The sequence below is a fragment of the Pteropus medius genome, unplaced genomic scaffold (assembly GCF_902729225.1).
Source record: "Pteropus medius unplaced genomic scaffold, Ma_sr-lr_union100, whole genome shotgun sequence".
Classification (NCBI taxonomy): domain Eukaryota; kingdom Metazoa; phylum Chordata; class Mammalia; order Chiroptera; family Pteropodidae; genus Pteropus; species Pteropus medius.
In genome coordinates, this window is record NW_024349800.1 from 41,004,162 (window position 1) to 41,026,667 (window position 22,506).

Below are 22,506 nucleotides of genomic sequence, written 5' to 3' on the forward strand. Positions count from 1 at the left end.
TCACTCCCCTCTCCCCTCTTCCCTCCTCCAGATCTGTCCTCCCTTCTCTCCAGCGATCCCCTTCCCTTTCTAATCCCTTCTTGCCGCCCTCACTTTTCTCTCTCCTCTCTCCTCTTAACCCTGTCCCTGCTTCCTCCTTACTTTTCTTCAACTCTTCCTCTCTCTCTTTTCCCCACCGTTCTGTCCCTATTTCCTGGCTCGGTGTCCCTTTATAGCCCTGCCCTGGACTCGATGCTTCTCTCCACCTACCCCTGAGCACACTGCCGTCTGCTCCTCTCCAACGACCTTAAAAGACATCCACCAACATCAGACTCGGTCTTGTCACTTGTCCAACTTGATTTTGATCAGTGTCCCGTTTTGTACCCAGAAGCAAATCCCATCCAGATCGAGCTGCATGGTAGCATTTAACTCCTTGGGATCTTGATCTGGAGCTGAAGACCCTTCTCCCGTCCTTGACAGCTCTCCGTCTTCCTCTTTCTTTCTCACTTGCTCATGGCAACCTCTGAGCATTCTCTCTGCTCCTGCCCCTCTTCTGAAAGAAAGGGCACCGAGTGTCACTCGAGCGATGGCCTGAGAGCTTCTCCCACTTCACTTCAGCCTGCTCGGAGGCGGACTTCTTTTTCGCTGACCACCTCCATCTCCCGCCAGAGTGACAGCCTCAAGGAATTTCTAGAAGAGCACAGGATCAATAGACCCTTGCAATGGCACCTGCTCTGTAAAGTGATTATTGGCTTAGAATAAAGACCCCCCCAAGCAATAAATCAAAGTAATGATTTTTCTCTTGTGCACATTTCTTGCATGAGCTGGAAGGGTCAACAACAAAGCAATGCTACACACCAAAGTCAACATGACAGCTCTCTTCTATTCTTCCAGACACACAGTAGTCACAGATGTTAATTCTGAGAATGGCAAACAGGTTCACATTTTCTAAAATGAAGAAAGACCCAGGGTACTGAAAGAGTTAATTGCTTATGTTGTGTATTCTTACAACAGAGATGCAATACCCTTGTGTCACTTAGTGCCCTTGGGGCTATGTCAGAGACAGAAAACCATGCTGCATGAGCCCAGGGATGCCAAGTCTTATGTTCTTATGCTATGAAACATTAATGATCAAAGATTATGAGGTATTCATTAGATGCTAAATGTCATTACTCCACAATTTAATGGGACTTATTAATTAGTGCCCCATATCAATTGGTATTAATGTGATTTATATATTTCCTCCGGAATGAAATCTGTAAAGGAGGTATCGGAATCTTGCTCGGATTTATTTTCATTGCTGTTTGTGCTCACTGTCTTCAGAGGGTATATTTCCAGAGAAAACTTGTACCTCTTCTGAGCTCTTTAGTTCACAGATAGGTCACTTAGGCAAATCTTTCAGTCATATCAGATCCCCGTGCCCACTTCTGCTGACCTGACAATGTGAATTATTGGATTTTCTCACAGCTTGAGCAAGATCTATGGTGAGCTCTAGTCTAATTAAGGAAGACAAAGAATTATAATTTTGGTGTTCCTCTCACCTATAAGCTTTCTTGTGAAAGGAAATACTAAACTCATCAAAGGAGTCTTATCTGGACTTACACAAAAATGATGAGACTTAGAAGCTTTCTTTAATTTATACTCTATAATATGCGTAAGTCCTAGATCTTTACGGATACAAAGAGAATACCTTTAACTGTGAGTCTACAGTTGACATCTGAAATACATTCAAGTTGTCATGTGTTCTTTTAATTAAAAAAAAAAAAAAACTCTTGAGATAAAGTGATTACAAGTCCTAAGGGTGGTCAGAGTTTTTACAAGGCCTCACTCCCTTTTCAAACACTGATGTTCTACAGGAAATAAATTCTGCCACACTTCAGAGTCACCTGATTATCTTCACACAATAACCCAACTAGAATAGACAGAAAGAAACCTCTTTCTTAGGCATTTCTAGTGAACTTAAAAGAACACAATGTTCTGCCTATTTTTCCTAGCCAGAACTCTTGAATCATACCCTTCCTTAGAAAATAGCGTTATTCTCAAAGTTCATTTATGTCTATGTTTAAGACCAGCCTCAGCATATAATTCAAAGGTTACTAAATGATGGATTACCCTTGACAGTATTTCATTAAAAATGTCACACATTACAAATATGGGCCAGCAGCATGTGAGGAGCACACTGCCTCTGCTGGTGCAGCATTGATGCCATCAGCGGGGATGTGACATATGATGTGTACACAGGCTTTGCTACAGCAACTGTACATTGCTCCATCCATATTCTTAAATTTTCTCTTTTGGATAACCCCCACTCTTTTGGAGGAGTGGGGAATACAAAGATAAATAAATGGTTCCCATCTTCAAGATGCGCTAAGTTTAGTGGCAAGGGACAGACACATAAACTGTTCTATGTGCTCTAGTAGAAATGAGAACAGAGTGTTGTGGGAACACAGACGATGAAAAAATTAACTGCTTGAGGGGCATCAGGTAGGCTACTTAGAGACAGTAACTTTTGAGTTCATTCTCAAAGGATGAGTTAAACTTTACCAAGAGGATTTGATCAGGCCTACTGACATTATGGTCAGACTATAACTCTTTGATTTATATGTCTACCTTGCAAATTTGGAGGCTTCAATATTTTGATCCACTGTAAAATAAGAATTTTTTCCTATGTTTTTAAATTATTAAGTCATCATGTTCTAATGTCTGACTACAAGCTAAATACTTGCAGATGAGTAGAAGCAGAAGTCTAAGCCAGAGTATAGCTAATGTAAGAGGGCACTTAGCCTGGCAGGGCGTCAACGTACTGTGAGATCGAATGTCCAACCAGAACACTGTGGAATGTCTCAGCTGTGGCTGTGCTGTGACCTCAACGTTTTCAAACTTAGCTTGTTCCTCACTTGTCTTAAAGATCTGATATCCTCTCCAGATCTGATATCCCCTCCAGATCTGATATTCCCCATGCATCCCTCAAAGAGCAACAATGTCCTAAAATGACAGAGATGGAGCCGGAGAACTTCCACCTGGGCATCGCTCACTATATGATTGAATTCAATGTGCCAAAATTAAATTCTTATATTTCCCTATGGTCCAGCTGTCCCTTCCCACTTCTCTCTCTCTGGTATTGACAAGTCATTCAAGTCGCTCAAACTCAATATTTTAGAATTATCTACCACATTCAAAAAATGATGTGGATTCTTCCTTTGAAATGTCTTTTATAGCCAATTTTTCCTCTACATTTCTACCAATTGCTGTCACTATGCTTTTCTCACCTCACATCCGGATTGTTATTACAGCTTCTTCCTTGGTCCCCACCATTCCAGGAACAACCCTGCCTGCAGTTATCCTGGATACTGTTGCCAAATGCATCCTCCTTAAATGTTACTTTGATTATGTCATCTCTCATCTTCCAACTCTCCTTTCTAAATTAGAGTGAATTATCTACCATATTGCTCTAGTGTCCTTCTTTCCTTCTGTCAGTATTCCCACAGCATTTAAACATCCAAACGATGAGTTGGCCATGTTTAAATATTTAGAAAACAAAATACTTTGCATCCTCCAAACATATAGGTGCTTTATGACATCGTATTTCTCTTTATAGTCAGGCAGTGCTTAAATAATTTTTTTTTTATATATAAAAAGGTTTGTACACACATACACAACCAGATCTCCGATTATCACAGAGCTACGGCAACAATTTATTGACATACCTATGCTAAGCTAACCACGAATATTCTAAAAGGCTTTTACCCTTTGCCCCAGTGCTAAGACCAAAAACAGTATCTTTCCTCATTTCAAACACTTGAATTCCACAGAATCTACACAATGCAATTTAACCAAAACCATATCCTGGTTTTCATAAAGAGTGGAGATTTTTTTCCTGGGTAATATCAGACTTTTCTTTTTTTAGCATTTAATGTAAGGATATAGGCCATTATGTTATTGATCTACGGTATGTCATTGAGGTATCTTATGTTAAAATCGCGATTCTAAATCGTTTCCCTAAAACAATTTTATTTTAATTAAACAAAATATATTGAGCACCTCCAATATAAGTTACTGCGCCAGGTCCCACTAGATTATGCAAAGATGAAAAACCATGGCCTGTGCCCTCAGGGAGCTATAGATTAGTGAAGGAGGAAGATATAAATGCCAGAGGCTAAAAGAGGGGACGCCTAGGATGAGTGCTATCATAGAGCTGCAAACCAAATGCAACAGGAAAACCCAGTACACAAAGTTACTTTCCATGGGGAAGAATATGGGTAAACCAAGCGGATCTCCGTTAGGCTTTGGAGGAAAAGGGACATTTTCTGTATGTGTGTCAACTCAGTTCAAGGTAAAGCCAAAAGTGAATTTTAGAAGTAGCACCTACCACAGTGCTCTTCTCTACCCCACGCATGTGGTAAGTCATCTTGGCAGTACCATTTTGTCACTAACTAGAAGCCTGGAACCATAAAATACCACAATATCCCCGAAATAGATGGTGCCTGATAAGTTTCTCATTTCACTGACACACTACAGAATGTCACCATTCTTTTTCACATTCCTGGCTTAAGCTGTTTCCTTTTTAGGGCCTTTAAGCACATATGGTGAAAAAAAAAAAATCACATTAAAGAAACCCATAACCATGTTAAGTCCCACTCAGAGTGTGATGTTTTAGCAGATGGTGGCTCATTAATTGCCATACCTAACTGTATTCCCACCTTATCTGTGTATATGAATACTGAAGTTGGGGCCTAATTCAACTCATGCAGGCCGTGCTTGAAAACCAAGGCATTGTTGGATATAACTAAGATGTCCAGCCTCTCCAACTCACAGCGGCCAGTGATGCTTCCTGTGTAAACAATAAAAAGCAGTGCTTCCAGGTGTGTCCCCTTTTTCTTATCTTCAAACCTCCTTTCTCAGCTGTGTCTGCTCCAAGGCACCAGGATCTAGGGCTCAAACGTGGGTGCTAGAGTCAGACCACCTATGAACTTCAGATGCACCACTTCCTACCTACTAACTCTTAGCCAGTTACCTCACCTCTCTCAATCATCTACATTCTGAAAAACAGAGAGATCAATGTCTCCCTCACAGGACTGACTCATGATTACCACATGCAACATATGTTTCCTCCCATCCCACTCCTGCTCCCTTCTCTTCCTACTCTATCCAGGTAAACATATAGACATGCTTCAGAAAACCCATAGCCTAATTATATTAAGCCCATATAATTTAAACATCATAAATGCAAATAGCTAAATACGTTATTAATAACATGTTTTTTTCATATTACTTATTATTTATATTATGCATGTAGGAAGGGCAATCTACTATTCTCATTTGTTCGGTTAATATTTATTGAGCACCTATGGGCCAGGGAGAGAGCATTCCAGACAGAGGGAATGGCCAGTGCAAAGGTCCTGTGGTATGAAAGAGCTTTATAGCACTAAAGAACTGAAAAGAGACCACTGTAGGTAGAGAGTAGTGAATGAGGCAGCAAGTGGGATGAGACTCAAGTGCAGAGTTAGCCAATGACGAGATCATACGTGGTTTTGAAGGTACTCTATGGAGTTCGGACTTTAGTTAAAAGAAAACCTTTGAAGAGTTCAAAGCAGGGGAAGGGCATGAGTTGATTCATGCTTTACATGTCACTCAGAAAACTATGCAAAAAAATGAATTGGGGCTGGGGTGGAAATCAGAAAACCAGCCAGGAGGCTATTGTAATAGTCCAGACAAGGGGTGTTAGTAGTCTAGACTGCAAAGACTTCAGTAGAAACAGAGAAGTGAGTAGAGATTGAAGTCATAGAATTACTATGAATCCGGATAAGAAAAAGGAGAAATGAAGAATGATGCCTAGCTATCTAGTTTGAGTGTCTGAATGGTGGCATCGTGAACTGAGATGTGCAACACACTTGGGGGAGAAGTAAAATAATCTGTTTTGGACTGAAGTTTGAGATGCCATTTAGAAATCTTAACTGGATATATGAAACAGAGTAAGGAAAGCAGTCTGGAATGGAGATTTAGATTTTAGAGATGTCAGAATATAGGTATTATATGTATGTTGATATTTAAATTCACAGGAGTGGAAGAGATTGCTCAAGGGAAAATGTAGCTAGAAAAACTAAGAGGTTCAGGTCAAGGCAGGCTCTGAGGCACTCAAGCATTTAGAGCTCCAGTGGAGGATGAAGTGTCACAAAGAGCCTGGGAAGGAAGGTAGGAGGGAAGCCAGAAAATACATGTACCCAAAGCCAAGTCAGGGGAGTCTAATAATATGCTATGATAACATAGTGACAGAACAACGTGGAGTCATACAGAGCGAGCTTCAAATTCTAGTGTTATTTATCATGGTGGAGAGGGATTTACTTAGCCCTTTCAAGTCTCTGTTTCCTCATCTGTGAACTTCGGATAAGAGTAATAACAGCCTTCTTAGAGTTGCTATGTTGTTTTATTCAACATAGTGAATATAAAACACTAAACGACATAGTGAATGTAAAGATTGGCATATAATAAGTGCTCTGTATTTAAATAGCAGCTGTCGTCATCGTTGTTATCATCACCAACAATAATATTTGGTGACTGCTCACATTTGCAGGCCATGATCTTAGGTGTAGTACAGAACATTATTCTCTCAAGAACTGAGCCCTAATGAAAAGCATGGAGGCTTACCATAAGTCCCCTAAAAACATAAATCATCTGTAGTATTGGTGGAATGATGGGCATTCAAAAGTATGAGAAACCATTACGCTCTCTCAATAGGCTATTCTGTTATGAACCTATAAAGGGGGTTTAATGCTCCTTTGTGAATAGCCGAAATAAGCTGTCAGAGTACGATAAGGTATCTCCATTTCTCAAGGTCTTTAAATGGACTAGATAGAAAAGCCTCTGCAGAAAATGACTGCTCATAGCTACTGCATTTGGGGGGCACAAATCATGTTAGGGGAATATAGGGAGCGCCTGTACCTTCCCCAAATCATGTAAGGGGCTGGGAAAGCCCTGAGAGGACAAAGGGACATTAGTACAGCTGTGGATAGCATCTGGTTGAGAGGAGGAAAAGACACAGCCTCCCTCTTAGAAGGGCAGGGAGAAAAGGGTAAAGACTCAGAGAGGACCCAAGACTCAGCCAAGATGCAGCTGCTAGAAGCCAGAGAAAGTGGCCCTCCAGGAATGAAGAGAAATTCAAACTTGGCCCGCATGAGCTAGGTCAGCATTCCAGATTCACCTTCTCAAGACCAGGAGACAAAGACGGAGTCAGATGTCCCTAAAAATGGTGAATTCAACACAGGTCCGTAGGCATTTACCCTCACCTCAGAGAGCAAGGCTACCACCGTGGACAACTCTGTTTTCATCTTCACTTCTTGATTTGGATAAACCTTTTGAAAAATTGCTTGAGTCCAGGTAATCATTTGCCAGTACGTGACTAGCTATTGAATCAGATACTCTGATGAATACAAAACTATGTGTTGTGCTCTTTACAGCCTTCAGTGTGCCAGTATCTCATCAGGCACTGTGGAGTATAATCATCTGATGGGCACGGGGCTTGGAGACTTCTTTTGGAAAGAATAACCAGTTTGACAGGATTTGGCACACACCTCCCTATAGCCGCACCTGAGCCCCTGTAAGGAGTGGGTACCACATGGCATTGATGGTCACTCAAGTGGAGAAGTAAACGAAAGCTTGAGGACAAAATAACCATCTTACCTTCAACTATTGGTATGGAGAGGTAGGATCTTGTCAGGGTCAGATTTACGAGGCTAATTAAAGAGAGAGAGAGAGAGAGAGAGAGAGAGAGAGAGAGAGAGAGAGAGAGAGAGAGAGAGCAAGTGGAGGGAGAGGGAGAGAGAAAGAGAGAGAGAGAGAAAATTCACCAATGGCCAAAAAGAAATCTAAGTAGGTGGCTTTGATGTATGAGTTCCCTCTGCCTAATTTATTTGGTGTCTGCAATCTGTATGTGATCAAGAGCCTTGCATTATGTGAGCGGCAAATCAGGGAGTAGGTTGGCAGTGGGGGAGATGTCTCTTAGTGTTTTCCAGCCAGGTTACCATGTGTCTTTATGAATCCCACTGAAACAAAAACACAGCAAAAAAAGGGGGAGAGGATTTTCTCCTAAGGATCCTCATACTTAGCCAAAAGACATCACCCAAAGTTTTAAACACTGAAATTTTAATCCTAATTTCAATAACTGCATTTCTGAACAAAATTCTTTAATTTCTCAATTTCCTTTTCTGAAAGCTGTCTGACTCTTTTGTTCCTGAATTTTGTGGGCATGGTTTTAGTTACCTGCTTTTTCCATTCTCACTCAGCAGTTTACCCTTTTCCATTCCAGACCAACCACTTTTGCCAAGAAACTCGGGTTCTTTGTGTCAATAAAGTAAGAACTTAAAATGGCTTTCACAGCAGTACTGTCAATGGGGTTTATAGAGCACTCTTCTAAATATTTGTAGCAATGACAGCAAATTAGATATGGAATCCTGAATGAGGGAGGTTAAAACCCAGAATATAGTACCATGTATAGAGAGTTTTAGACCAGTAGAGTGGCAAGAAGTGGTTCAGATTCTGGATAGATATTGCAAGTAGAGCCAACAAGATTTTCTGATGTGTACAATGCATAGTGAAAGAGAAAGAAAGAGACTTGGATGGAGTTGTCATCAACAGAAATAGGGACAGCTATGGAAAGTGCAGGGTGAAAGAGGGACAATATCAGGAGCTCAGTTTAGGACACACTACATTTGAGATGCCTATTCGGTCTCTAAGAGGAGATGCTGAGTGAGCACTTGGATGTACACATCTAGAGCTCAAGGGAGGGGTTCAGGCTAAGGATATAAATTTGGGAGTCAACAGGAGCAACACAAGGATGGTACATTAAATTATGAGACTGGATGTTGTCACCCAGGGCGTGAGTGTTGATAGAAAAGAGAAGAGGGCCAAGGACTGAGATATGAAAACTGCTACAAGGTGAAGTCTAGGAGATGTGTAGGAACTAGCAAAAGGGATGGAGGGCGACTAGCCAGAGAGATAGGAGAGTGTTGGAGTCCTGGAAGCCAAAGAAAGAAAGTGTTTCAAATAGGAAAAAGTCACCAAGGTCTCAAAGTTTCTGATTGGTCAATCAAGATATAAAATGGAATCGAGCATTGGATTTAACAAAGTGGAGGTCTTTGTGACTATCTTAATAAGAGCATTTTTAGTAGTTTTGGGGAGTCAACTTTATTGGAATGCATTCAAGAGAGAATGAGAAAAGAGAAGTTAGAGCAGTGAATAGAGATCACTTTTTCAAGGATTTTTGCCATAATGAGGAGGAGAAAAAAAATGGATAATAGCTAGAAGTGGAAGTGGGATTAAGAAAGGGCTTATCTGTTTTGTTGAAAATAAGAAGATAACAGCATATTTGTATGCTGAGGGGAATGATCCAGGGATGGAGCAATGGATACAGAAAAGAAAAGCAGAATTGCGGGAGCGAAGTCAACGAACAGACAAAAGAGAAGGGATTTGTTAGACAGGTGAAGGGGTAGTCTTAGGTAGGTGCATGCAGAGTTTCTCCAAAGTAACAGTGGAAAGAATTGAGGACATGGTGACAGCTGCAGGAAAACGAGTGGGTGGATGATCAGACCTTATAGAAGTTCTCTGCTGATCTATAATATGTTCAGCAAATATTAATGTGTTCAGAGGAAGGAGGAATCTTATAAAGATGGGATGGGGAAATTGGGACTTGAGCTTTGAAAGATCTATGTGAGTAAATTGGTAGAGAGGAAGAGAGTATTTCAGGAATGAAAAATCATGTGAACCCAGAGATAATAATGAACAGACTATGTTCACAAAACAGTAAGCATCCTGGTCCTGCTAGAATAAAGGGTTTGTGATGAAAAGTTTAGGATAAATTTAGAAATATTTATCAGATAAGGACTGTAAAGAGTTTAAACAACACTAAGATCTTAGGCAATGAAGAGAAAAAAAGTAAAATGATAGAATAAGAGAGATTAGGAATTAATCTAGCAGTAGTAATAAGATAATTACTACAAAGAAATTCAGGTCACCCAGGTCATGATGGTGGCACTGAAAGCAAAGGAAGAGATGCCAGAAACGTTTTGAATAAAAGTAGTGACTAGATCAACTGAAGGAGATAAAAAGAATGAGACACATATGCTGGAGATTCAAGCCAAGATGATTAGGACAGCGATGGACCTGCTCACTAAAATAAATAAACAACCTTTATACAAGCAAATAGATAAATAAATTAAGAGGGAGAACAAATTTGGAGATTTAAGCCCTGGCCATTTAAGTTTGAGGGGACAGAAAGATATCTGTGTAGAAATATCTACCAGAGAGTTAGAAAAGTGGATTTGGCAGGTATCCCCTTCGAGGCCAGTATGGTGAGAAGTCTGTGAGAATAGGCATAGAAAAGAAGAGTAGAGGTTGTGTCTGGTGGCCAGGGCTAGGTGGAGGGTGAGAAACCAGGGTCTGGCAGCATGCTGTGAGGGAATCAGGAGAGCAGCACAAGCCAAGGACCAGAAGTTTCAAGATGAGTCTGGTCAATGACATTGAGAATTGTAAGAACATCAAGTAGAGTGAGAAAGGGCCTCAGTGACATCATCCCTGGGGCCATCAGCAGGTCGGTGTCCAAAGAGAGATTAGGGCAGATCAAAATTCCAGAGTCTGAGGGATAAATAACAGGTGAGGAGAGAAAAGGTAACACATGTTGATTAATTTTGGGAGAACTTTGGCAGCCAAAAGGAGAGGAATCATTCTATAGGTAGAGAGGTCAGGAAGATTAAAATTTTTGAAGGCAGAGAAAGCTCATGTATGTTTGAAGAAGAGACATGGAAAAGGAAAGACCAAAGTTACCCCTAAAACTGAAATTAAAGTAATAAATTAAATAAAGAAAAAATATGATATCATTAAGAATATTATTATTGTTTGCCTAGAATAAAATTTTACTTGTCACAGACTGATTTAATGTCAAATAGAGAATTTTTTAAAAATCTATGGCTATCCGACTAGATCTGAGAGAGACAAAAAAGATAGGTCTAGAAACAGAAACTTTATTTTTCAGTGTCAGTGAGGACATCAGCTTTGTGGTTGTGGTAGAATAGAATAATTCCCCTTCCCTCCGTCAACCTATGAATATGTTACCTTACATGGCAAAAAGGGACTTTGTAGATGTAATTAAAGATTTTCATATGAGATTATCCTGGATTATCCAGGAGTGTCCAATCAAATCATACGCATTCTTAAAACCAGAGCACCTTTCCTGACTCTAGTCAGAGGGAGAAGTGTACAATGAAAAAATGGTTAGAGATGCATTGTTGGTGGCTTTGAAGATAGAGAAAGTAAGCCACAAGCCAAGGCATACATGAAAGGAAATAGATTCTCCTTTAGAGCTTTTAGAAAGGAATTCAGCCCTCTCAATGCCTTGGCTTTAGACCTGTGAGACTAATTTTGAACTTCTAACCTACAGAACTGAAAGAATAAATTGTCTTAAGTCCTTAAGGTGGTGGTAATTTGTTATAGCTGCAATTGGAAGCTGATATAGTGATTAAACTGCTTCCTTTTTCAAACAGGTATCCCACAGTTCATTACTACTTCCCCTTCTCCCTAACCCTGCTCCCTCTGTGATCAAGCTCCAAGGGTCTACTGAATTCCAAGATATGACAATTAAAATTCCTAACAGCAGGAGAGTAAATGTCTGAACCCTTCCTAGCTCCAGGCGTCCATTTTCTTCAGGCATTTATTTCAGCAAAGCACTCATTCCCTCACCCAAGGTGCTACTCTATCTGCCATCCAAGAATAGAAATGATTGTGGTGGATGCTCCAGAAAGACACAGAGAAGCCTAAGTGCAAATGATTGTGTCTGTTATAGTCACAGGAAAGACACATTCAGTCTGTTCTTCAGATTTGTACAGAACCATGAGCTGTTTTTTGTACCAAAGAGCTCAGAAGATTTTTTTTCTTTCAACTTCACTTTTAATCCAATCAGAATAAATTTCCACCTGGCATTTAACAGAATGAAGCATGTATAGTTATAGCCCTAATTACCTGAACCCAAGTTATCAAGGCCCTAGAGTTTGCCTTTGGACTCTGAATATGGTCTCTGAAAAAGGACCCAAGTTTTCTGAAAGTTATTTATAAGTAAGTATATCCTGAGTGAGCAGTATTGATCAGAGGAGGGATTTATTATACAAGAGGAAGGAAAGACATCAAGGTTAACTAATAGAAATAAAAAGAGCTAATGTGGACAAGTTACTTTATGGAGAAACAGCCAAAAACAAACAAACAAAAAAGCAAAGAAGGAGAAACTAAAGAATGTTTGTATTCTTAGCACCGTAAAAATGAAAAGTGTCAAGAACACAGTTGGGGTTTAGACATAGAAGGCAGAATTACACCTGCCCTGGTCTATGTAGCTGAATTACAACTGCCCTGGTCTCCACGCCTTTGGCAATGGAGTTTATTTCTCTTGTTAATGATGTTCTGATAAGAGAAAAGTACATTTGTTAGTTATCAGAAATTGGGCTGCATGGATTTAGTTAGTAGCACCATTCTGAGAGGAGATCTGCATGGAACCCGTGGCTCATCCTGCCTCGTTGGTGTTCAGGAGGGTGCCCCCATCCAGGTGGGTGTGTATAGAAGAGAATAGAGTCAGTGGCACTCATCATTCATTGTAAAAACAAAATCAATGTTCAATTGTCTATATGTGAGCTAATCTTTTATGTCAACTTCCTTAAGGGTACCGTAAGTTACAGCAAACAAATCTATTGATCTTGATGATGTCATACATAAATCATTCTTGAAAAAAGAAAAAAGATGTGTGATTATTTCTACATTTTTCAGGGACCTTTTCTCTCTAACTAGACAAGGAAAGGGGTAGATGTTGGGGGGAGCGGAAACAATGTGATATATCTTTTTCAACTTTAAGATGCATTTTTGTTGAAATTTCATGGTATTTATATCAAGGTTCATGTTTTGTTTTCCTGTCCCTTGATAAAAGGTAGATGATGAAAGATGTGTGTTTATATCAACTTGCACACACACATTTTTAAATACACACTACCTCTCAACTTGAAAAATGAGTTAATATATGTATTTATATATATATGGGAGTATTGTACGAGGGCCTAGAAAATCCCACCATTAAGAATCCATTGTACCTGGTAATTGTATAGCTTAATTGCAGAAAAACAATAAACTATCTCAAATGGCAAAGTCATCTAGTGGTCTTGGAAGAAAAGAACACATCTAAGCCTTTCTCATACTTATTAATGCCAAACCAATGATGTGTAATAAAAGCATAATATGTTAGTACGCATAATATTATAGAGTTATAAGTTATATATCTAATTTTTATTAACATTCTCACTTATAAATTCTTTGCTCTTGTTAGTCTAATCTCATTTATATCAGCCTATATTAAGCATGTCTTTTCATTCTGATGTTTTGACATTCAGGGCCTTGTTGACCTTGGAGAGACTACCCTTCTCAGGACTAGCCAATTCCTAGAGATAGTAAAGGACTTACCTGGGAGCACAAGTTTTATATGCAAACCAGCCAATCCAGAGCCACATCTGAACCACCTCCTTTATTGGGTTTTACATGCTGAGCCACTATTGTCCTGCCCTAATCACCCCAGGGTTATGTACCACACAACTAGAGACAGCCCCTATACCCCAAAACCACTGGAATTATTCAAAGTAGCCAATCCCAAGATTCCCTGTCTCACCCATTTCTTCCCTGAAAACCACAATAAGGATTCTCAGCCATGTTTTCCCCTTGATCCCTCTGATTCTGGTGCTTCCCTGTATGTCCCCACACCCACCCCATGTCATGGTGTAACCCTCCTTGGGAACTGTGAGTAACAAACTATCTTTTCAATGGCAATCATCTTTTGATGAGGTAGGTATGGCCCTACCATACCTGAATAAAACTAAAACCTACATCTTAAAACATAGCTCTATCGGTGTAGGCTCAAGAAAATTGGGTTGACTAGTGAAAGATTAGGATTCAGTTGCTTGGGAGATGGTACTAAAAAGGCTAAGGCGATAGTTCAGTCATAAGAAAAGTCAATTTATTTTACTCAACTTACCCGTTGTCAAATATTCACACTGTTATTTAGCAAACATTTGTTTAGAGTTACCATGAAGCAACCAGATCTGTATAAAATCATCTCCCTACTCTAATTCAAGTGGAATCCTTATATAAGCAGCTGGAATTACCGAGGCCAGGAAAGAAGAACTACAATTCACCTCTGGTGGGTCATAACCACCTAAGTTAGTGCAGATACACGATGTCCAGGAGCTTCCCGACTATGCCACCCAGGAAGCAGGGCTACAGAAGGGATGATGTGAACCTATCATCTTGGGTTCCCTTCAACCAATCTGTAATAAGTTGTCCTTTAAATCACTCTGCATATAGACAGCCTTTTTTACCTAACACCTAAATATGCTAATAGAAATGATGCCTGTCCTGTCTTTACAACATAAATATCTTTAAATACATCTATGGAACTGTCCCAAAGTTAATGGGGGGTAGGGGGTAGAGAGTGTTTACTCAGTTTCATTCAAATAATTGTATACTTTTATCCTTAGAAAATTTCCCTATCCCAGTTTTACAGTGAAAGAAACTGAGACCTAGAAAAACAGTGATTTATTTCAAATTAATGGCTGACTAGGGATAGAATCCCTATCTGACTCTTACTGGAGTTCTGCCCTAACTAGCTGGATTTAGAGCATGGCGGCTGACTTACCTAAACCTCAGTTACTTTTTCTGAAAGTGAGGATACTATTCAAGATTCAAGTGAAAAGTGCTTTGTAAACTGTAAAATAGGAAAAAAATAATGTTATTATTAATAATATCATAAAAGGACCCTCAATAAACATCTTGGACTTATAGCCTTACCTTCTCTCAGAAGGCAGAACACATATCCTAGAAATACACTCTGATGAAACGTTTCATCTAATAGCCTAGAGCTACCATACAACCTCTGTTGGTAATTATGGATTTATTTTTCTGCCTACTGTGTAATCTCAGGATTACTGTGGGAATTTGGACAGAAAAGCTTTTAAATTATTTAATCTCCTTTTGTAAATATATCTTTAGTTAGAGAAGTAATACATGTTAATTGCAAACTTTCCAGTAACACAACATAGAAAGCCAGGGTGATGGTGATCCTTCCCTTACCTTTCCCAACTTCGGTCCCCAGTGGCAGCACTGTACATACACAATGTTTTAACACAGAGAAATTATATAAAATATATTTTATATAAATAATGTTTCTTCCTCAGCAATCTATGATGGACATCTTTATTCATATAAAGCTGCCTTGCTGTTTTCAGCTACATAATATTTCATTGCATGAATGTATCATAATTTATAGCCCACTCCCATTTAGGTTGTTTCCATTTTGTCATTCTTATACATGATGCTATAATTAACTTCATTGTATATGTATTTGTGGACACTTGTTTCAGTATTTCTGTAGAATTAATTCCTAGAAGTCAAAAGATAGACTCCTTTGGGAGGGCTCAGAGAACCTAGACTTTTGTTTTCACTTTAAGTAACTGCCCTGACTTTCATCATTCTTTTCTGACAACTTACGCCTCCAGGCAGACGATTATGCACAAGCCCAAGGCAGATGCAGTCTAGATGGTGCAGAGTCAGTAATGGCACCAGAATAGAACCCATTGCATAAGAGGGGTTATCTGGCAGGCTCTGCAGAGTGACTCAGCCCTCACATCGTTTGCCTCTCACCCTGTCAAACCCTGCATTCCTGCTGACTTGTGGCATCTGTGTGTACAACAAAACTTTTGACAACGCCAGCCTAGGTTGCTTTAAATATACCAAGGAGGTCATGTCATAGTTAGTGAGTATTCATAAATAACTTGCTAATGAATAAAAGCAAGAAGAAACTGAAACTCCCATTCTGCAAAAAGGTCAGACCTGGTCTCCATTTGGAGACAGAGAATATGGATCCCTCAACAGCCAGATGAGGCCCTGGCACACCCACCACACTCTTCTACCCAGTGGGCTGCTCACAACTCCAGCCTCTTAGCTCCCATAGTCCCAGCCTATGCATCTTAACTCCAATGCCTGGGGGAATACTGGAAAAATCCCAACTTTTGGAGTTGTCTTCAGCTTCAAGAAAATACTTTCAGGAGTCCAGTTGTATTTACCAAACATTCATGGACCAATTATGAAAGTATCTGGTTTTCTAGTCCAACTGTAATTCACCTGTTACATTTGGACTTTTGGCTGTTCTATAGTTTTTCTAAATTGAAATGTTTCTCATGTTCAAAGATCTCCCTAGTGTTCAAAGCAAAACTGGTTTCCTATAAAAACTTGGCATTGCTATCATTAATTAACAAAAAGCAGAATGCCTCTGTGTGTTTACCTTCCCAAAGTGTGTTCATGCAATGTATTTCTTTCCTGGAGGCATGGTTTATTCCTATAGATCAGAAATTAAGAATATATTTAAAAAATAAATGCCTGTCTTTCACCAGCAGAGTTTTGAAAAGTAGACTACGGTATTTCATGAAAAGACACCGGACACAAGGGTATGAAAATTAAATTGAGCCTCTCACTATGAGAAAGTAAATTATGTTAAATTGTTCACTTTATCTGAGGCTACTTTTCTGTGACTTGATCCAATATGCCAAACAATGTATGGGTTGATCAGCCAGCCAGCCAGTAGCTATTCATTGGCCAGCTTTATGGCTGATCTGACCTGTTAGTAAGGCAGTAAGGCAAAGAAGAAGTGTGTGTGTGTGTGTGTGTGTGTGTGTGTGTGTCTGTCTGTCTGTCTGCATGCATGTGTATGTAAGATTTTATCACTAGTTATAACAGTAAGGACTCATTGAACTTTAGAGCTTAAAGTTAGAATTCTTTTAAAGACCGGTGCTGGAAAGTAAGACCAAACAAAGGTTCTCTGTGGTTTCTTTTAGTGGGCATAATCTGACTCACAGTATTTCTAAATCCATGAACCATATTGAAATATGAGTTACATTTCATATGCACTAGATAATTTTAAGTCATGACTTCTAGGTACCCTCTTGAAGGGTGGAACTACATTTCATATTATTTTTGTGTTTGTGACTTTTATAATAAGGTTAGGAATGTAAGTAATACTGGTAAATAAATACTAGATATTTAATAAACACTTGCTGGCTTTAATTAAAGATAATCTCATCCCTCCATTATTGATGTTCTGTGATAGACAACATAAAATAAAATATTTTAATTCAAAAATCCTACTCATAATCCTCTAGGCTTGTCACTCATAAGAAGCAGGAGACACAGCGGGACTTACAGTTGAAGGAAACAGCCTTGTTGGCAGTCTTCTTTTCTTTTTCCCTTCTGTTGAAATCAGGGCCAGAGCCAAACAGAGCAATGCCATGTGTCCTGGGAGCTCAGTAACATCAATTCTATTAAACAGAAAATGGGACAGAGCCCAGACTCAGGCAGGCAGGAGGCTGGCTGGGGCCTTGGCAGCAAAGGGTAGGCAGGAATGGGCATCGTGAACCAGAGAACAAGCAGGGCCAGCTGCAAACTTGACAGTCTTGAGTCCAGTCTGACAGGTGCACACTCGCCCGCATATAAAGGGGTCACAAGGCCTGCAAGATTCACTCCTCCCACTACCATCTCCCCACCCTACTCCCTGCCATATGTCTGCCTGCCCTCTGTGTTCACCAACCACTCATTTCACCCAGTTTCTACCTGGGCATTACTGCCCACCTATTCTTTTGTACAGTAACCTACTCCTTCACTTCTAGGCTCATGGCATTTCTTCTCCTTCTTCATTTGGTGATGCTTAACCTGCTTTCCTAGAATCATAAGCATCGAGTCCCCTATAACCTATCTTCAGGACTCACTTCTATAACTTCCTCCATAGGCAACAGAGCACTCAATTCAACCTTCCCACCTTACAGTTGGCCCTTGACTCTGGGCAGCAAGAGTCAGACTCAGTCTCGAGACATAATCATCCAAGGGTATAACGAAGGCAGGCACAGTTCAGAGTTTGTGCACCTGCAGAGCTTCGGCCCATTCAGTAGCAAATGATTCTTAGGGCAGGCTCAGCTGTGATGTCATGCTGGTTGGTACTGGGCAATGAGTAAGAGCTCAGGGCCAACACCAGAGCCCAGCCTTTGTGGCCACGTTACTGGACACCCCGGCTGGGAATGTGAACTAATTCCAAAGGTGAAGCTAATACACTTCCTGCCAGGATTGATTTTGGAATTGAAGTGAACATGAGATTAGAATTGAGACCATTTTAAATCCATCTTTAAAGAGTTAAGAAGAACAAAGTCAGAAGAAGGAAGATGGGTACAAGAAGTAAGTGATGTGTATACTTCTTGGAGGAGTCACAGACTTAAAAGATAACTATTTATAGTATAGTAAGACAGATAGAAAAAGATATTTTATTTCTATTTAAAAAATTATGTTTCAGAGGGTTTTTTAGGAAAAAAAAGGTAGAGTAGTTAGCAATTTTAGGTTTGCCAAACTAAACGAAAATTTGTTACGATAGTAGCTATAAATTTACTCACAAACCAAGAGTATTTATTTACAGCGGGCATGCACCATGCTGGGAAAATAAAAAATCCCTTTCAGAACTCACAAGTTCCAAGTGAAATGACAACTCTGTCAATAGCGTGGGTAGTTCAAAGGAAATATTCAGGCTTGGGGAAGGCCTGCTGGTTATAAGGCAACATCTGAACTCACATACCAAAATCAAAAGGCGTCCTCCCCAAAGTGTGTGTCAGTAATTTAATTCTCCTCACTGTGTAATCTGATTCGCCACTATAAGTCAATGTGATAATCACAGCAGCAAATTCTTAAATGTATGCTTCAAACCTGGATAATTGCCCAGAAGTAAAATGCATCCAGGTATCTGATATTCTGACATTTAATAAAAGTTTGAATTATGTTTACAGTCTGCTGTGATTTAATTTTCTTGAGTTCAATGTTTAATAAAACAATAGAAAATTATTACAACTATCTTGTGCCATTCAGAAACTACTGGATATGAGCCTGACTCTAGAATCGGGCTGCAGGAGGTTAAATCCCAACTTAGCCATGTACTAGTTGCCTGATGAGCAAATTACTCAACCTATCTGTCCCTCCAGTTTTTCCTACCAGCATAACAGGAATTATCCTAGAATCTACTCACCATGGCTGTTTTGAGGATTAATGAATTACCACACACAAAGAGCTTAGAGCACAGCTTGGCTCATAGTGAATACTCACTGTAACTTAACTATTATTTTTTAAAGTGGAATCGAGCTGTTCCCTTTTGTTTCATTTGTTTGTTTGCTTGCTTGTTTCTAATACCTGTACAAACATCTGCATGTTTTCCCAGTTTATTTCAAATATTCTTTTTTTTGGAAAGAGAATTCCACTTATTGCAGATTTCAACATAGGAAATCTGAAGTTTTGTGGCCTGGGAATATAAGCAGTGACTCATCTGAACCAAAAAAGATGACAGAGAAATCTGACTTTACGTCAATCTTAAAAACTGGCACTAACCTGAGTTCCAAATCTGAGTAGATTTACACAAAGCACAAGGAAAGAAAGACCTGATGAAGGAGGTAATGTGACAATATTGCTTAAGTCTACTTCTGCCCTCTCTCCTGTAAGCTCTGTAATTGCAAGAAAGATGGCACATTTGCCTTGTTATCCTCAAGGCCAGTAACATGTCAAGAACCTAAAAGGCATTCAGTGAATGTTGGTTGGTTGTTTAAATTAATGCAATTAGAAATAAACCATAGACTTGGCACCAAGCTAATAATGCCACATTTCTTCATGTATGTTAGCACTATATCACAGCAAAGTACTTGTAAAAATAATGCTATCAAGGGACAAGTATTTGGCTTCATTTTTCTGTAAAATTTTGTTGAAGGCTTTGTTTTTCTGCCTGGATCTCTGGTAAGTTATATAGAATATGGTATTAAGGGTAACAAGTAGACATAATAATAATAGCTCCCATTTATTGAGAGTTTAAATGTACCAGGCACTATGCTAAGCACAGTACATTTAATCCTATAATAAATCTGGGTTGAAGCTACTACTATTATAATAGTTTTACAAGTGACAAAAATGGAGAAAAGAACGGGTGAGTTTTTCAGGATCACACAGCTTAACAAGCTGCTGACACAGACCTTAAATCCAGTTTTATTTGATTCTAAAAGACCCAGCTTTTAACCACTACATTGCATTAAACCCTCTTAAAAATCACAAAATGTCAGCGACTAAAAGGATTTTGCATATTCTATAAGTAAGAGAACTAAGATTCAGAGGTGTAAAGCGCCTTGCCAAATGTCTGGCTCATCAAAAGCAGAGCTGAAACTTGAACTTAAGACTCCTATTGGACAATCCAAAATGCCTTCTTCTACACTTAATCACTTCTTTTTTAACAAAAGCAGCCCTACTCTATCTAACCTTGGTAAACTTTGGTAGGTTTCTTTACTGAATGCTAAAAAGGATTTCCCTTCCTGAAATGACTTATTCTTGTTTCATAAGCTCAATCAATTCCAAAACATGTACCACAAAATGAATTCCAGGGGTTAGTAGTCTAAGCATTCATTTTTTTCCTGCCTTCAAAATCGCCACTCAGGACATGCTGCCTGACACAGACCTCTTTCCAGGGACTGGGACTGATGGAGAAAAAGGAGGAAAAAAAGACAATTTCAAATCTATTTTCACAATCAGATCTAGCATTCACCAGATGATTGCCAAGCAATAGATGTGGGTGACAACAGTTACTTGATGAGGTGCAGCACCTTAACTAAGGTGCCCATTGTGTCCAATTCTTTTGTTAAAGATGCCCATACTACACTGACCATATGATGATTAAGGCATTGTTCACCAACCAGGCATTATGAATGATGTTAAAAAAAAAAAAGTGCCATATACACGAAATGCAAGTCTGCAGCAGTAACAATGCTTTCTCCAGTTCAAAAGGAGACACTGCTCCAGCATGTGTGCGATGCTGTTTTACTCCAGCAGCGGTGTAGGTTGGATCACATGCCCTGCACTCACTCCCCGATTAGTATTGAGGAGTGTCTTCCCAATAGAGGAAAGAGAGAGGATCCATTTTATGGATATAGAACAAGGGAAATAAATATGGGATCTATTCAGTCTCTTCAGAATCACCAGCAGAGCCTGCTGCAGAATCACCCCCTTTAAAAGTATCCTTTTTACATAGCTTATGTGGCAAGATGTTGATTGTCAAATCTGGAGGATGAGCAAAGGGGTCTAATATTCTATTCTTTCTATTTTTTGAGAATTTGAAAACTTTCACCATATACTTTTTTTTTTCCTTAAAGCAATTCTTTCCTTGGGAAGAAGCTTCCTGGAGCCTTCTCTTAGGATGATGCCCATATATAGAAAGCAAGGATAAGTAGAGGACACTGGACTTGAACTCAGAAGCCCATGACCTCTAGCAGTCCAGCAACCTCTCCGGCCACACAGCTTTGAGGAGTCAGCCTTCTCTGACTCCCGGTGGGGTTTTATAATCTCTTCTCTATTTTGCTCCCAGCATACCCTGGGTAGCACATGTCCTGTCTTGTTGTATTTCTTTTGTCTTCTTCCCCATTCTCCCGGGATCATAACCTATCTGACCCTGAATCACCAGCACCTAGTACAACATCTGCATGTAACCAGCACTCAGTAAATACTTGCTCGTCAAGGAAGAAAGCAACTGACATTGAGTGAGTATACATTTATTAGCAGTACCCACCTCCTACTGTTGTTGTAAAGAATAAGTGAGATCATTTAGCACAGTGGTTGGTATCTAGTAAGCACTCATTTAATGGTAGCTGCTTTAACAATTATCATTATTACTACTATCATTATGACCCACCTATCATATGCTGTTTGTTACCTGAAAGAAAATGCCGAGGGGGTTCCCAATCACACCATTATGAAGTGGCAGGATTCAAACCTAAGACCACCTGACTCCAAAGCTCATGTTCTTAGCTCTGCATCATTGTGCTTTAGTTCTCGTGTGGCTGACAACTCTAACATAAATCAGTCTGTAGACCAGCCTAAAAAGAGCCACAGGATCTCAGTTACAGGTTCTTGTCCTCACTGATAGGGCATCAGATTTTGAAGGCAGGACATCTGGGACTTTCCATGGCTGGAAGGAGGAGCGTCAAACTGTTCCAGGCTGCTTAAACTCAATTTAATTCCTGAGTGAATAGAAACAAATAGCAGCCATCGTAGTTCATGTGGCTAAAATAAATGTATGTTTCACTTCAGTCGGCAGTTTTCTCCCAAATATACATTAGCGTTAGTTTACTGTACATATGCTTTTTGTTTTTAGACTTAGTTTAATCATGATGATATTAAATTGCATGAATGCTCTTAGTCCGACAGCACAGGGTTGAATTAAATGTTAAAAGAATGCTGGATTGACCCTGAACACGCCCGATCCCGTCTGATCTCAGAAGCTAAGCAGGGTCGGGCCTGGTTAGTAGTTGGATGGGAGACCACCCAGGAGGGCAAAATTACATAGGCGTGAAAAAAAAAAAAAAAGAAGAATGCTGGATTGAAACAGTTTCTTTCTCCTTCGCC

At 39.6% G+C, this 22,506-nt stretch overlaps 1 protein-coding gene across 2 annotated transcripts in view; it reads right to left on the reverse strand.

Moving 5' to 3' along the window:
* The window catches only part of TMEM178A (transmembrane protein 178A), a 148,508-nt gene that overhangs the window by 43,919 nt on the left and 82,083 nt on the right, over positions 1-22,506 (reverse strand). The window lies entirely within an intron of this gene.